This window comes from Psammomys obesus, unplaced genomic scaffold (assembly GCF_907164565.1).
Source record: "Psammomys obesus unplaced genomic scaffold, mPsaObe1.curated_primary_1811, whole genome shotgun sequence".
Lineage (NCBI taxonomy): Eukaryota > Metazoa > Chordata > Mammalia > Rodentia > Muridae > Psammomys > Psammomys obesus.
This window is the reverse complement of record NW_026596149.1, coordinates 15,692,702-15,706,684: the sequence shown is the minus strand read 5'-3', so window position 1 is coordinate 15,706,684 and position 13,983 is coordinate 15,692,702. Positions and strand designations below refer to the sequence as shown.

General features: G+C 44.3%; 1 protein-coding gene across 1 annotated transcript in view; it reads right to left on the bottom strand.

The window, feature by feature from the left end:
• Positions 1 to 13,983, bottom strand: part of Itih5 (inter-alpha-trypsin inhibitor heavy chain 5) — a 92,583-nt gene that overhangs the window by 17,867 nt on the left and 60,733 nt on the right. The gene's annotated exons all lie outside the window — the stretch shown is intronic.

The following is a 13,983-nucleotide window of genomic DNA, read 5'->3' as shown; positions in this document are numbered from 1 at the left end:
GGTAATAGGCCACATGCTGCTTGCTACCAGCCACGGTGTGGCAGACCACTGCATTTTCACAACCACCATTCTTTTTCACAACACTTAAATTGAAGTTTGACTTTCTATATGTGCATATGTGTATACGGGTAAGTATGTGAATTCACATTTGACGTGTCACACGAGTGGGTATCCGAGGACATTTTGTGGAAGTTATCTCTTTCTGCCATAGGAGTCCTATGAACTGAACACAAGATATTAGGTCTAATAGCAAACATCTTTACTGTCTAGCCATCTGACAGGCCCCAGCCACCATTCTCTTGAGCCATTATGTTCTTCCACGTTGTTTTGTCCGTATCTTTCAACTGAGAAGCCACTCATCCTTGTCCAGTACCCAGAAAGTTCTCACTATGAAAGTTTTCTCACTGCTCCAAGGAGGCCTGTCATTTCTTCTTCTAAGCTGGCCCTCCATTTAACATGCTCCTACCATAAAGCACATTTCAGAGTAATGATGGCATATTTTATATTATTTATTTATTTATTTATTTTATTTTAATGGATGTTATGTTCTCTGTAGGTGGGTTTCACTCATCACCCTATCACCCAGTAACATTCAGGAAGTGGCAGACACAGGGGTAGAGGTGAATGAATGACTTAATATTTAATGAATAAAATTAAAGAAAATATTTCTGTGGTGGTCTGAAAAAAAACAGTCCCCAGAGGCTCATAGAGAGTGGCATTATTTAAAATTATTAGACTTCTGTCCTTGTTGGAGTAGGTGTGGCCTTATTGAAGGAAGTGTGTTACATGACAAGTACAGACAAAACCTCTGAACTTTAAGCCAGCCCCAACTAAATGATTTTCTTTATGAGAGTTGCCAAGGTCATGGTGTCTCTTCACAGTAGAAGAACTTTGACTAAGACAATGTTATTTTTTCAAAGATTTTCTTACATTTGTTTATTTGTGTATGGGAATAAGGCGTGTGTGTGCCTGTACACTGTCATGTGTGGAGGTCGAAGGGCAATTTGTGAGGGTAGTTCTCTCTTTCCACATGTGCGTCCTAGAGACTGAAGTCAGCTTCTATGCTTTGGTGGCAAGAGCTTTTATCCACTGAGCCATTTCTGGGGAACTATCATGGGATTTTAAAATATCACAAAAATCTCTGAACCAGAGTGACATGGGGATATTCTATAAAGAAAAGAGTCTGAAGCTGGTTATGGCAGGGCACACTTGTGATCCCAGCACTCAGGAGTACTGCAGGACTGAGGCTAAGGCCAGCGTGAGCTACATGGTGACATTTTGTTCTAAGAGCTGAGAGAGGGGTAGTGGGAAAGAAAGAATGGATAGGAGTAGGAGAGGAAAGAAGAGAGGAGAGGAGAGGAGAGGAGAGGAGAGGGGAGAAGAGGAGGGAAGGGGAGAAGATGGGAGAGAATGGGAAGAGGAGAGGAGAGGAAAGAAGGGGAGGGAAAATCCAGAACCCAAAGGAAGCAAAAGAACTGGGTAGCATAGAGAATAGAAAGTAAAAAGAATGAATAAGCAAAACTTCTTGAAAAGGGAGTACTAGTGAATTTGGGGGATGATAACTGGGTAAGGGTGACATGCTTTGCATAAAAAGAAACTATAGAAACATGAAAAGAGGAAAAGTCTAAGCCTGGACAAAAGATTTCACGATCACACAGAGATACTGTGTCAACTCTGCCGTGTCTCATCAGTATTGTCATCAGACATTTGAAGAACCTCAGGGCATGAAGTTAAGGACCTGCTTTACACAGTCACCACAGCAATGACCCGAGCACATTAATTACCCTCTGTTCAGCCCTGGGCAGGAAGCTCTGTGGCGTACATCGCTGCTCCTACGTTATCTCATCGGTAAAACCAGGATGACAGGGCCTGCCTCCTCAGTCATGAAGGTTAAATCAGGGATAAGATGAAATGTGCCTAGAAGGGAGCCCTCCCGTTGCTGGGGTCCAGTGGGAAGCTCAAGGAGAATTCAGAGAAGCAGTGGCTTCTAGGGGTAAGCTTGCAAAGTAAAGGGTGGGGCAGAATGTACGTTTGCTCTAGCACCATGCTGGCCTTTCCTTGGGTATTGTGGGTCTTGATCCATAACCTGGGTCCAGACAGTACCCTAAATTCTACCTCTCCCCCCCCCTGGGAAACTCCCCTCCACTTTCCAACTCTCCCTTCTGATGGATCCCCTCCTCTTCACTCCCTAGTCATCTTTCCATCCCATATCGAGGTGCCCAGTCTAAGCTCTCACAATCCAAGTCTTGAATTCCAAAGGAACCTACAAGATCCACTGCAGAAAACTATGTGTCTGTGTTTTAAATGCCCCATTACACCCTCTCCTAGAGAGCTTAAAGAGCTTCTTCCCCGAGCTTGCATTTGCCCAACTTCCTGGTGATTCTTGCTGAATTGTTGTTCCTTAAATTCCCACCATTTCTTCATTCTGGGGGCTTGGAAAAGCAGCGGAGTCTGGAAGTATGCAGAAGATAATGATGGTGATTGTGCGGGTGATACTAACAGCCACTATTTCTACTCGGTAGACACCGCGCTGAATGCAAGATTCATTCCTGGCTCATTCCTCATAATCATCGGTGGTAAAGCCTTGGTCAGTATTCCCATTTGTATGATGCAACTGAGGTATAGAGAGATTAAGAATCATGTCCATAGGAAACTGGATTAACATGCAGGAAGTCCCATGCCAGGACCCACACTGGCATCCAAGACAGTGGGATCTGCAGCTCCAAAACCATTGGAAGCCAAGCATACTGAGTTAGAGCCTTTCCAGGGTGCAGGTTGTTTTGGAAACCCTCCCAGCTTGCCTGCCAGGCTGTTTCTTTCTTTGTTTCATTCAGTTCATTTTTTTTTTTTTTTTTTGGCCACAACTAAGGGATTCATCCTCTATAACATCCATGCAGAAAGGACTGTAGGAATTCCACATGCAGCAAGAAATGAGAACAATGGGCATATTTCATTAGTTCTGTCTCTGCATCCTTCCTGGGGCTGCCTCCCACAGTCCATCTCCTCATCCTTCCCAGGGATGCCCCCTACTTCCAGTTCTTGCAGAAAGAGAGAAGCATGGGAACACTTATTGTCCCTATGTTCTGTGTCTTCTCCTCCTACTGGTTCCAGGCTTTCCTTCAGAAGCAGAATATTGAAGCAGAGGGTTTCTTTTCACCTTCCCAGGTCTGATTCCCACCCCCAGGAAATATGACGGACTGTTCTGAGACAATACATAGGGTTTACCTTCCAAAATGCTAGCACTTCCTCAGGGACATCTGTGAGATGCTCTGCCATAAGGGCACATCCTTCATAAAGCTCTGTTAGCTCTGGCTTCTGGAGGTCCCTCCCTCTGCCCAGTTCTGTCAGCCACAGAACTTTCTTATTACTCCTTTAATAGAAGAGTCCAAGAGTGGCTTTTTCAGTCAAATTTCCAACCAGACTCTCATACCTCACTCATCACCTGCCCACCCCCCGCAGCAAATTTATCTTTATCCAGGGAGCAACCACCAATCCTCTCCCCCCAGACTTTCAGATTCACCTCTGAGATGGGCTTCTCTCTAAATTCAGGACAACTTGTCAATCAGTTCTCCAGGCAGGACCTTGGGCAGCTCAGATTCAACTTGCTGAAAACTGGAAACTTTATTTTCTTCTTGGAGTCTGTTATCCTTTGCTCTGCTCTCTATCTCGGGCAAAGGAACCTTCAGAAGCCCCAGAGTCCAACTAAAAAAGGTGGACATTGTGTCCAGTTTTCTTCCTCCCTCACCTGCAGCCCCCAAGTCTGTTAGCATCCCATCCTGGAATTTCAGGATTTTTTCTTTCTAATTATCTTCAGGATTGTAATCTGAGTGTTTACCATTTGTTGTTTTCTTTCATTTTACTTATTAACTTCCCTAATTTGAGATAAGGATGTAGCCTAAGATGACCTGAAATATGATATATAGCTCAGATAGACCACCAACTCATGGCTTCTCCTGCTTCACCCGCCCCAGTGCTGACTGTCTAGGTATGTGCCACCATCTCTGGTAGTTGTGGTAGTGATGACAGCTCCTCTTCCCCTCCTTCTCTTCCTCTCCTCTTCTTGAGTCTCACTATATATCTCCTGGCTATCCCAGAATCACAGAGCTTCTCCAGCTCCTGCCCCTTCTCCCTCTGACTTCTAAATTCCAAAATTAAAGTCATTTCTAAAAGAACAGAAGAAAAACATAAAACTCACACAATCGCGCTCAGCTAGAAACAACTGCTGTGAAAATGCTGCTGTGCTACAGTGGTTCCTTCAGAAACTTTCCCATCTCTCTGTGAAAGAGAGATTCACAGAAGCAAACAAACAAACGAAAAACAAGAAGAAGAGAAAAAGAAATGGATTTAGGAACAGAGAGGCAGAGAGGTAACAGACAGATTTGATTTTGTTAGGGAATGTGATGACTATACAAAAGAAAATCAAATGGGTCTTTGGGAGCTGTGATGGCTAGTGGTTGTTATTAACTTGACAGAATCTATACTTGACTGGGAGATGGGCCTCTGACCATGCCCATGGAAAATCATCTTGATTAATTGGAGTGGCAAGACTCATCCACTGAAGGGTACACTATGCGCTGGTTGGGAGCCAGGGCTATATAAATGACGAAAGAGAATGGAGCAGAAGAAGCTTCCATCATTTTGCCTATTGACAATGGATGTGCTGTGATTAGCTGCTTCAAGTTCCTGCCACTTGACCTGCCTGCTGTGTGAGGCAGAATAAATACTTCTCTCCTAGGTTGATTTTTTTTTTCCAGAGTGCTTTATCATAGCAATGGAAAAGAAATAAAAAACAAAACTAATGCAGGAACCAAGGGCAGAGCGATGGCCGATCACTGAGAGGTATGAGCAGTAGGCTCACAGAGGCTGAGGCACAGACTACAGGAAGAATGTGTAGTTTGATGTCTGCCGATGTGAGTGGGGAGTCCCAATGTACGCACAGTGGCCTCCTTCGGGGAACTGCTCATCCTGGGCTCCTTGCTTTTGTTTTCAGTGACAGCTGGCTGGGAATGACAGGTGTCATTCCCCAACAGAGCATCTAGGCTCCTGAAAGTTCTGTGACTGAGAATGACAATAAACAGGTGTTCTCTTTAGGCTGTGTCTCTAGGAGCTCAAATCCACAGCTCTGAGGGACCTGAAACTGTCTAGGCTGTGGCTCAGGGGCCGTTGTAAAATATATATATATATCCTAAAAAACCTTGAGAGCAATCAGCCTGTCTCCTTTGTGGGTATTTTCCCCATCATGTTGAATATTCTCTACTCAGGCCTCAAGATCTTGTTAGGCCTCAGTTGTGACTTATCCTCACATGTATTGAGAGAAGGCAGGCCAACAGCTGACAGTTGCTCCATTTCCAGTCCCATGAGAGCTGCCTGAGGAGATCTCCCAACCCATCCCAGAGAGAGCTGAGAGACAGCTACTGCAACTGCCTACGAACTCTCCACCCTCCCCTAACCTTTGACTGGCCCTTTTATCCACCTTGATGGCTTGATCAGCTTCAGAGCATTGCCTTCCCTACAAGGAAGGATCTAGAGGGAAGTGGTGACCAACCTTACAGCAGAGTCAGCATTAGCAGGCTTGCATTGACCTTTCTCTGCATCATACTCTCAAGCTGAAGATTAACAGAAGCCTAGCCAACCTTTGTCCAAGAAGACAGCCCAGAAACAGGCCTACTGCATTCTAGAAAGATCAGAGAAGCCCGGAGAGGGGGAAAAAATGTGTACTCTAAACTTCTCTGAGCTTTGGAACTGTCCTGGAGGGAAAGAAATAAAACATGAGGGTCTGAATTGAATCCCCTTTGGGGTTTCTACCAAACCAGACAAAGTTGATTTCATTTGTTTACATTTAATGAAGTGATGGAGAGGGTGAGCTACCACCTACCAAATGCCCTTCTGAGGCCAGAGACAAAAACTATGGAAACTCCAGGATATCACATTGCTTAGATTTCTTCTTTCATTCTCAAATCTTTCTCGGGGAGTTACACATAGGAGAGAAGCCAAGGAACCCCCAAATGTGATACAAGAAGCAGTGGTGCCACTAAATCCATTCGTGAATAGGTGACTAAGGTCATTAAAGTGCTTATGTTCAAACATAAAGAGTTGAGTATGAACCTCAGAGCACACATATAAAAAGCCAAATGGGATGGTAAACATTTTTTCTTGTGCTAGGGAGACAAAGACAGGTGGTACCTGGAGCTTGCTGGTCAAGCATTCCAAGCCTAATAAGGTCCCAGCGAGAGACCTTGTCTCAAAACCAAAGCAAAAACCAAAAAGACTTTCCCCAGAACACACTGCTACTTCCTGAGGAAGGATGCTTGAGGTTGACCTCTGGCCTCCTTACACAGGAAAACAAACAATGCTCCCATATGAACACATGCTATCCTCTACCCCTCAACATGAACTCAGTGTACCTACATACACACACACACACACACACACACACACACACACACGCACGCACGCAGACACACACATATAGGTATATAAAATTAATTAAAACCATGAATGGTGGTACATGTCTCTAATACCACCACTTGGGAGGCTAAGGCAGGAGGAACACAAGTTTGAGTCCAGCTTGGGCTACATAGTTATGTCCTGTCTCCCTAATTTTGATGCACTATGTGGAATCTCAGTGGAGGAAAATGCAATCAGGGGTGGTGTAGTCTGATTAGAGAGGAGCTAAACGCCTGATGCCAGAACATTACTTATGCTCCCAACAAGTCATTGTCCTTATTTAATCCCACAAGACACACAGTCGAGGGAGGTTCAGATCATGCATAGCAATTGTAGGGTGGTTGCTCTGTAGGGAGAGCTGGGGACACTTGTGAGTAAGCAATTGTGAAGAGGCAAGAAAACCAAATGGAAGTGTCTTTGGAGAGAAAGACGAGGAATTCACGGCAGGTCTGCTGAGAATGAAGAGAACTCTTACAGAGATCAGCAGCAAGAAGCCCCTGAAAGGCATATGCCAGTTCCCAACAGTGCCAGTCCACAGTCACCACCCATCCATGTACCCTTGCTGACACACAGGGACCAGCTGCAAACATTGTCTAGACATGTCATCAGGAAAGACCGTGAATCTTTCAGGCTGTATTTGGACAAAAGAGTATAGAAAGAAATGCAAAAATATTGAAAAATATGCAAAAGTGAATGCAGTGTCTATATGTCGATAAATGGATATAAATATATTTATTTGCCTAGTGAAGTGAAACCTTGGCCTGGGTACAGACATTAGACAAGATCCCTTCTAAACCTAGGTATTAATATCTTAAAGGTTATAGATTATTCTCTGCTTAACACTGTCTTATTGCAACAAACTCCTCATACTGTGTGTACTTTCCTTGGATGTAAAGAAGAATGAAGTATTTTCTTTTCAAACAACATCTTAGAAGTCCATTCCAGTTCTGCCTTAGGTTGACTATGACATAAGTTTTAATCTTCATGAAATTCAGCCAGGTACCAGCCTGGAACCAAAGCACACACTCTGCTTCAAATCTTTCTTCCATTCCTATGGATGGCACTGGTCCTTCTTGCTCCAATGAATGTGGATGAGCAACATTCCTTAGTCTCCTCAGTGGTGCTCATGGAAGGCAGAGTTGGGCTCCAAGACATGCAGCCTCTATTCATTTTTCACCCTTAGGGAAGGCAGCTCTGTTTTATGCACTGTGGGTCCTGCATTAAGCTACACTTGCAGACAAGAGTTGGAACTCTTCCTCTCCATCTTTCCAGCAAAACCACGCCCATGCAGCTGCAGGCTCTTGGCACAGCCCTCAAAGGCACAAGCTCTCCCCTATGGCAGCTATTGTGCAGTGAATAATGATAAGTGTCCAATAAGACCCTCAAAGAGAGGTCAGTGAAGCCCATGCCAAGCCCAGCTGTTGCCCACTCCTCCCCTCTCCTTCCATCAGGGTACCCGCTGACACAGCTCTTCTCAAATACTCTGTGTCTGTGTCAAGCCACACAGGAGCTAGTTGACACAGAAGGCTTTTGTACCACAAGTCCTAAATTGTTGGGCATAAGACAAGGGGGACCCATGACATCATAGATGAATCCAAGTTCAAGGGAATGGGTTATTAGTCACACTGCGTGTTCAGTACAATGACGGATTTGTCCCTCCACTCATGCCCACATGCACGTCATTCTAAAATGTTTACCAACGAGCTGACATTTCTCTTTCATTGGTCCCCACAGCCCTTTTCAATGAACCCAAGAGAAAAATATCTTAGAGCACATAGTTTAAAGTATCCCAACAAAGAGGTCAAAGACTTTCTGAGAGTCTGATTAGAACCACAAAAGAGAATGGTTATCTGGAAACATACACCATGAAACCATCCCTCTAGTTCTGAGAAACAGTGTAGAAAATGGAATGAGCCCAAGACACACTGGACTCCACAGTGGCTAGCAAAAAATACGCCTGCACTGCCTCCTCTTGACCTGTCAATCATGTCCTCTTCCTCCAGGATGGAGGTTCTCAAGAAGCAAGTACATTGAAAAGCAATGTTATTCGGCCCCAAACACTCAAAGTAACAGGACTGCAATTGTATTGTTTTTCCTATAACAGTGTGAAAATAAATTTTAAATGGATAGTTTGGACTACACATCATGAGGTCCTCAGGTGTTTTTAGAACAGTGCAAATCTTCTGCTTCTGCTTATTATCGCTGGGATTATAGGGGGTGTGCTGCCATACTTGTCTTGATTTCCTTTCAATTCTCACTCCACTGTTCATCTCCCCAAAGCAGGGCACATTTCATTTCAGACTCAGAAAGCAATCAGATCCCGTGCAACAGAAAGCTATCTTAAACGCATCCCCTCATCCCTAGGTCTAAATGTTAATATTACTTCAGAGTGAGTCTAAGCTTAGAGTGATAGTTAGAAATAAAATTCTGCCTAAACTCAACCTTAACATTTGTTAAAGTTAACAAGATGTTTAGATCCTAAAATAATATCTGCAAAATAAGCATAGTTTGATCTCTTTAGTCTTTGTGCTTGCATGACATCACTCTAACATGAGGGACAGATTGCATGATTTCATCCTCTGGCTCAAGTTAAGATAAGTTTCCAGTGCCTTCACTGTGCTTTGACAAACGTGTTAAACATTAACCCAATGATGTTATGGCATATTTTTCTAGAAATCTCATTGCCAGTAATATTTCTTTACATCTTCATGGCACGCTAGGCACATCGATGTTTTTCATATTGGATATGTAAAATATTCAAACATCATTACAGTTCTGGTTTTTGGGACAGGGCCTCATATATCCCAGGCTGTCCTCAAACTCATGCAGCTGAGAAGAATGGCCTTGAACTTTTGATCTGCTTGCTTCTACCTCCAGAGTGCTGGGATTACAGAGGTGCACCACCACACCCTGCTTTTATGCAGTGCTGGGTATCAACTCCAGGGCTTTTTCATGTTGACAAGCATTCTAACAGCTGAGCTACAGCCCAGCGCTGGGGTTTTCCCCCTGGTTCTCTTTTTGTGAAAGGTCAGTGCTTGTGCTAATTTATGCACATTGTCAATGCCATAGCTCTCACCCTAGCCAGAATACAAGCTTACCATACTCTCTTGTTTACCCTATCAAAAATGCAGCCTGTTTCTCTCTGTAGATTCGTTACAGTTGGAAGATGAGATGTCCTCCACTGGCTGGTATATTAGACGCTGGTCCCAGTTGGTGGCACTATTGTGGGAGATAGTGGGAGCTTCATGAGGTGGGCCTTCGTTGGAGAAACAGACCATAGGTAGGGGCAGTGCAAACATGTTTAGGTCTGTCCTTTTCCCAGGTCTCTGTCTCATTCTGTCCATCCTGTCTACCAGAGGTAAGCAGTCTCCTCCTCCAGATGCTGCTGCCTGCTTTGACACTGCTTGGCCACAGTGGATCAGTCAGCCACTAGATGCTGAAATGTCTGAATTGTGAACTAAAATAAAGTTTTCCTCTTTCAGGCTGTTCTCTCAAGTACGCAAAAGTAACTCACTCGAGGCTGCAGGTGGTCGTCCCCAGGTATGGCTTCTTTCTCCGACAGAATATGTGCTTTCGAGAGAAAGTTACCTAGGGCCGAGCAAATAGCTTGGCCAGGAAAGTATTTATTGTGTAAGCATGGGCATGTGAGTTTAAATTCCATAATATCCATGTTACAAAAAACAAAACAAACAAAAAACCCACGGGGTGGCGCATCATGTTCTTGTAACCCTGTTGAAGTGAGAGGCAGGGATTGGAAGATCTGTGAGACTCACTGGGCCAGGCCAGCCTAGCTAAACTGGTGAGCTCAAGGTTTAGTGAGAGCTCTTGTCTCAACAATGTAAGGTGGAGAGTGATTTTAAAAGACCCTTGATATTACCTACGTACCCCTGCAACACACCCATTTGCCATGATGTAGGAATCTCCCTAGTAACCGTGTTCTTCGCTCATTATCTGGCAAGTTTACTGACTGAACTAACTGATGAAGCAGTCTGCTCTAAGTGCTGAAGATTCTCTTGTCCAGCTGCATGTTTGGGCTGTGGAACCCTGGCTTTTTCCTGCTCTAGGTTTTTGATGTCTGGTTCTTCAACTGCTTTTGAGTCATTCAACTGGCCTTTGTCACACTCAATTCTCCCATAGGTCTTGAGTTCTTGTGATCCCTGGTTTCTCTGGCTTTACGCCCATGCTTGGGCTCTTGCTCTAACTTCCCAGGATATGGAATGCCAGGACCATAAAAGAGAAGAACACAGAGAAGTTGGGAAAGAGCCACACTCAGTGTAAAATTGTTAAACTCTTGTGTAAGAAATAAACACACTTTACCAAAGACTTAGATTGTATATTCGGTTAGAGGAAGTGGAACTCCCTTCTGTCAGGCTGGGAGAGTGATGATATACCCTCATGTCTCCATCCATTTTCCCATGCTCTTAAAGTCGCCACAAAGTTGAACAAGTGAGACTTTTGTTATTGAAGGGAAGAGATCATAAGTCAGCTTGTTGACAGGAAGTAAATTGTTGAGTTTATTTCTTTCTCTAGTTTTCCTTATTTGTTTGAGGAGATTGCATTCAGAATAGAAAAGAGAAGGGTTTGCACAGATAGATGGAGAGGGGAAAACTAAAGCCTTACAGATATAAGCCCCTTGACTCTGCCTTAGGGAAGCCTACTAGTTATTTTCTCATTACTGTGTCAAAATACTTGACATGAGAAAACTAAGGACTTCTTTCAGCTCACGACTTGAGAGAATTGCCCACCAAGACAGAGAAGAAGTGGAAGAGAAAGCAGAGATGCTCCAGCTTTGGTGGCAGGAGCTATAGAGATGTACATAGGTGTGATTGCTAGGTGACTCTGAACACAGTCAAGTGAACAGCGAAGATTAACCATGACAAAAGGAAACCAATAGCACAAGGCTACCCTTTAGTATGAGTTTCAAGTACTATACCAATATATACCACACACAGGTGGACAAGATGAAAACAGTTGAATAACTCTTAGTTTCTGACTTAAACGGGACCCTAAAACTTCAGTTTCCACTTGGCCCACCAGACCTCATTTTTTTTCTCTTCTGGATATTTTCCTAAGTCTACCAATTTATCTAAGCTACTCCAGTATTCTTAAGAACATCCTGGATTCCTCAGTCTCCGTAGCTCCCTGCTGCCTCTATCAGGGACAGAGCACAAGAGCAACACGCCCAGTGTCATCCCTTGGTTCCCAGTTTGCAGCTGTGGAGAGTCAGAGCTGAGGACCTGGAAGGTGAATGTAGGTGACAGGGGCCAGCCCTCTCAAGGTTACAGCCTCCCCTGGCCTGATTTTTTTACTTCCTGGTCTGCTGCTATGCGAACAAGTTTTGACCATATGCTCCCTTCATCATGAGTTCTACCATGTCTTCCCTGCTACGATGGACTGAGGCCACTTGAAATTGCGAGGTCAAATAAGCCCCAATTCCATTACATTGTTCAGCCAGGTATTCTGTCGCTGTGATACAAAGATAAATAATGCCCCCAGGATTTCCTTCTGAATGTCCACCTTGTTCTCGAGGCCTTGCAGACTAGAAGAGATGACAGAGGATGAGCCAGCTTATATTTGGCGGTCAGATCCTACATCTGTCAGTTACATGTTTGATGCAGCCTGGGGTATGATGCAGTGAACTAAGCTTTTGTGTGTCTGCCCCACATACTTACATTGCAACCACATCCAAGCAATAATGAGATATCAGAGAATCAAAGAAACTCAGTGTCTCGCTCCGTGATTATATGACTTCTCTCTCTTTTCTTCACAATCCAGACTAACGGCCAGCTCACTGGGGTTGTTGGATGTTAAGAATGCAAAATGTCAGCAGTTCATCCAAGGGAAGCAGGGTTTGGCTCTTACAGAAGCAGATCTGCCTGAACCAGACTCTACCTCCTGGCACTGAGTTGTAGACATGCATTGTCAGACCCAGGTTTTTACATGGGTGCTGAGGAGCCAGATTCTGGCTCTCATGTTTGAATGATAAGCACTTTACAAGCTGAGCCATCTCTCCAGACCCATTCCTCGCTCTTTAGCCTCAAGACACACAACTACTCCACAGAAAGCCCCGAACGTCTCTCTGGTGTATCTATACCACACTGTATACCACAGACAAGGCCCCATGCTATGATTTGTATGGGAGATGCAGAAGCAGGCTCCTGTGCTACCGGGGTGGCCACATGAATGTGCATAAGTGGTCCCATGAAGAAAAAGGTGGTTCAACACCTTGGCTCATCACCCTGAACAGTAGCGCCAAAGAGGAGAAGGCGCTGTAAGGGCTTTAATTATTGTGCTAAATTCCATCTCTAAAATATCTCTTCATCTATTCTAGAATTAATCATTATATTGACAATATCCCTTCTCTCCTCCTACCTTGTCTCTTTCTATTTCCCCTCTCATAAGGCCTAGACTCTCTTTCTCCCTAAAGGAATTTCACCCATTCTTCAGCTACTTCTTTGGAGATTTCCCAAGTCCACATCTCCAGGCCTGACTTCTCTCCCTTTCCTTTCCAGATAGTTGTAGCACTTTTCTCTTAGCCCGTTGGAAATACAATCCACTATATTCTTAAACACAGAGCACTTGCCTTCAGGCTTCCACACTTATGAATATGGTTCCAAAGTCTGTGGCAGCCCCCTTACTCTCCTGTTTTGCTGTAGCCTGTTTTAGGGACCTGAGGAGGGACATCTGGGTTGTTAATACCTTCTGAGAGGAATTTTCTTGAGAGGAAACTATGCAGCACGGACTTATGTCTCTCCAGAAACTTCTGGGTTATCATTGGCTCAGAAGGCCTTTATATATGTTATCAGAGATTTGCTGGAACACATGACTGCACAGTTTGATCACCAGCTCAAATATCAGGGCTATTTTACTCTAACCTCATGGTTATGAGTAAAGTCTTCCCTCACTCCCATCCCAAGCAGGCCTGTAGACTAGAGAGGCAAAGCATCACTGTGGTCTCATGTTAGTGGGAAGCTGTTCACATATTTTAGGAGGTGTGGTTCTTCAAAGGAACAAACTCTGTGCAAGGTCTCAGAGGGTCCAAGTTCTCATCTGCAGTTCCCATAGAGATGTTTAAACCTTGAGCTATGCAGACTAACACCCCTCAGGGGAATATTACTTAACTTAAATGTTCTCCACTTGCTTTTCAGTGATCCTTCCTTCCTTTCTCCCTTCTACCCCCTTTTCTCTCGTTTTGAAACAGGATCTCACTCTGAAACTAGCCTACAACTTCCTGTGTAGCTCAGGCTTGCCTCCAACTCACGGCAATTCTCCAAAGTGCTGGAATTAGAGATGTGAACCACCATGGCCTGGATTTTCAGTGTTGTTTGCTTATTTAGCAGCTCAGCTATACATTTGAAGGTCTTGTTCTGATTTCACTTTCTCTACAAATGTTCATATCAGGGAAGTTTTCATATTATCAACTCCAAAGCTATCACCCAACTCTTCCCACTGTCGTGAGTTCATTCCTATTTCCAGCCTTTCTTCCTGCTTTTCCTCAAGCAAACGCACTCCTGCTCTGCCCTACCCCTGAGGGCA